Below are 3,781 nucleotides of genomic sequence, written 5' to 3'. Positions count from 1 at the left end.
CTGTAATGGGATCTGATGCCCTCTTCTGGTGTGTCTGAAGACAGCAACAGTGTACTCATATAAATAAATAAATAAATAAATAAATAAATAAATAAATAAATAAATCTTTAAAAAAAAGCTGGGCAGTGGTGGCACATGCCTTTAATCCCAGCTCTTGGGAGGCAAAGGCAGGTGGATTTCTGAGTTTGAGGCCAGCCTGGTCTACAGAGTGAGTTCTAGGACAGCCAGGGCTATACAGAGAAACCCTGTCTCAAAAAAAAACAAAAAAAAATTTTTTACATTTTATTAAGCCAAGTGTGGTGATGCATTTCTTCAATGTCAACATTTGAAGGGCAGAGGCATGTGGATATCTGATTCAAGGCCAGCCTGTTTTACATAGTGAGTTCTAAGACAGTCAGTGCTCTCTCTCTCTCTCTCTTTCTCTCTCTAAATATATATACATATCTAAATATATATACATACATACATATATATATATATAGAAAGACTCTGTCTTATAAACAAATATATTTTAAATTAAACTCAACTCTGTTTCACAAAGAATGGTGACATTTTAAGATGTTCTAATTGAAATAAAATCCTAAAGCATCCAGAGGGGGGAATAGAGTGAGGAATTGGGAATGGAACTGGCAACAATCAATGCTATAAGACAATATCTTCATGGTTCTTTTTGTTTTAACTGAACCTTTTTTTTTTGTATTTATTTATGCATGTAAGAATATGGTAGAATGTAAGAATATGGTAGCTCTCTTCAGACATCCCAGAAGAGGGCAACAGATCTCATTCCGGATGGTTGTGAGCCACCATGTGGATGCTGGAATTTGAATTCAGGACCTTCGGGAGAACATACAGTGCTCTTAACCACTGAGCCATCTCTCCAGCCCCTTCATGGTTCTTTTAAAAAAGATTTTATTTTTTGATTATGTGTATGTGTCTCTGTCTGGGTATTTACATATGAGTGTACCAGCCCCATGAGGCCAGAGGAGAGCATCAGACCCCTGGCAGTTGTGAGCAGCCTGATGTGGGTGGTAGCAACTGAATTTGAGTCCTTTATAAGATCAGTAAGTGCTCTTAACCACAGAGCCAATTCTCGGGACCCTATAACTTCAAAGTGCTTAGGGAACATATTTTGATCCTAGAATTCTCTACCTAGCTTTTCTAGCACTCTACCTTGAAAGTAAAATGAAAATGTTTTCACTTGTTCAGCAAGGTGCTTTTTTGAGGCTTTAACAACTATAGCCGGGCGGTGGTGGTGCACACCTTTAATCCCAGCTCCCACTTGGGAGGCAGAGGCAGGCGGATTTCTGAGTTCAAGGCCAGCCTGGTCTACACAGTGAGTTCCAGGACAGCCAGGGCTATATAGAGGAACTCTGTCTCGAAAATCCAAAAACAAAACAACTATAAAATTACTCAGTGCTTAGATGTGTAAACTATGTTTGAAAGTGTTATTTGAAGATATATTGGGATAACATAAGACTAAACCAAGTAGGAAAAACACAGAAAACATTTCTGGCAAGATGAATAAAGGCACTCGCTGCTAAGCCTGGTAATCCCAATATGATTCCTGGGAGACTGGTAGTGGAAGGAAAGACCTGACTCCAAGTTGTTTTCTGACTCCACATGGCTGCTGTGGCAGGAACACACTTCCTCACACATGATAAATGAGCAAGTAAGTTTATAAAATTAAAATACATTAGGCCTGTGAGATGGCCAAGCATGATACCCTGGGTTTGATCCCTAGGACCTACAAATCTAATCTAGGGTTGGATGCAAAATTAGAGATGAGAATCAATACTGCTGTAGACTCCTGAAAGAGAAAGAAAGTAGCAGGAAGGATGATCTCACCCTGTAGCAGTGTCGCCTGTACTCATGGGCTGTGATGGAGGTCTAGCTGAAAACATCACTAAGGCCCTTTGAATACTTGTTTGGAAAAGGGTTACTGGAGAGACAAAAGTAGGCCTTTACTGAGCACCATAAAAGTAGCTACTTTTCTTGTTGCTGCAATAAAATATGTAATGAAACTAACATAAGGAAAGGTGGGTTTATTTTTGGCTCACAGTTTGAGGCACAGTCCATCTTGGTGGGGAAGGCATGATAGCAGGTCATGCTGCAGCTGCAGCATGCAAGTGGAATGAGCCAAGCACTGGTGCTAAGCTTGTCTTCTTTTGATTCATATGGGACCCCATCCCATGCAGCAGTGCTGCACACAAGTAAGGAGGATCTTCCCACCTCAATGAACTAAATCTAGACATTCCCTCACAGACATGTCCAGAAGCTTGTCTGCTAGGTAAATCTAGTCTATTCATCATTCATAAGCATTTTGAGAATTCCAAGACAAAGGGTGAATAAAGTAGGAGAGGAGAGGCTGGCAAGAGCAAAGGTACTGTTCCACCTTTAATTCACCCACTTGCAGGCACAGTGTGGAGTGTAAATAGATTTTGGCATTAGGCAGAGCTGAGCTGGATCTTCTCTTATCAGCTGTGTGGTCTTGAACAATGGAACCTTTCTAAGATTTTTGTCTTAGCAGCCTTACAATAGGGACAGTAGCTATACCACTGGGCATGCACATACAGAAGTGTAATACACTACCAGGCAGTGGTGGCGCACACCTTTAATCCCAGCACTTGGGAGGCAGAGGCAGTAGGATTTCTGAGTTTGAGGCCAGCCTGGTCTACAGAGTGAGTTCTAGGACAGCCAGGGCTACACAGAGAAACACTGTCTCGAAAAACCAAAAAAAGAAAAGAAAAGAAAAGAAAAGAAAAGAAAAGAAAAAAAGAAAGAAAAAAAGTGCAATACACAAAACATCTGAAGAGCGGATAGGCTATCTAAAGTCCTCAAATTGCTGCCACTTTAGACAGTAATGTGCCTTGGATGTCACAGATCAAATCCATTTGCAGAGACTAGGAAATATCTTCTTGAAGAGATACTGTTTGAGCACAGTTGCAATGAACAACAAAATGTTTGCTATGGGCTGCTAAGATTGCTTAGCAGATAAAGGTACCCGATGACCTGGTATGATCCCCAAAACACATGATGGAAGGAGAGAAATGACTCCCCAAATCTATTCTCTAGCATCACATGCATACCATGGCATGCATGTACACACTAAAATAAAAAGGCAGCGGCGGGGTGTGGGTGTCTAGTACAGCTGAGCTAGCAGCATGAACAAATGGAAGAAAAGTGGGGACTTAATTTTGGCCCAACCAAGAGGGCACTAAACGATGTTTAGTAAACAAAGTTGCAATGGCCTGTGTGATTTCTAGTTTGGAAAAGTAAATGGAACCAGGATCTTGAAGTCCCCACAACAGAATGGGTTTGATTTTGTGACAGGGAAACACAGTTCCTCCATCTTGCATTCTTCCTGGGGCCATATTATTATGATGCACCATAAATTATCCAACCCTATTCTAGAAACCAAGACTCAAGATGCCCCAAGCTAACTTACCTTAGCTTCTGTTACTCTACCTGCTTATGCAAACCTCCCCCTCCAGCTAACAGTTTATCATAGCTTTTGTTAAAATGCCTGTTTGTGTAAACCTTTCCCTCAGGCTAACAGCTTATCTTAGCTTATAGCTTCTGTTAAATTGCTTGCAAGTACAAACCTCCTCCTCCAGCTGCTGAGAGAGATCAGTATGTAGTTTTCTTTTCTTTTTCTTTTTAAAGATTTATTTATTTTATGTATGTGAGTACACTGTAACTGTCTTCCGTACACACCAGAAGAGGGCATCAAATCTCATTACAGATGGTTGTGAGCCACCATGTGGTTGCTGGGAATTGAACT

The sequence above is a fragment of the Mastomys coucha genome, chromosome X, assembly GCF_008632895.1.
Source record: "Mastomys coucha isolate ucsf_1 chromosome X, UCSF_Mcou_1, whole genome shotgun sequence".
NCBI classification, from domain to species: domain Eukaryota; kingdom Metazoa; phylum Chordata; class Mammalia; order Rodentia; family Muridae; genus Mastomys; species Mastomys coucha.
The sequence above is the reverse complement of the archived record's forward strand: the minus strand, read 5'-3'. Positions refer to the sequence as shown.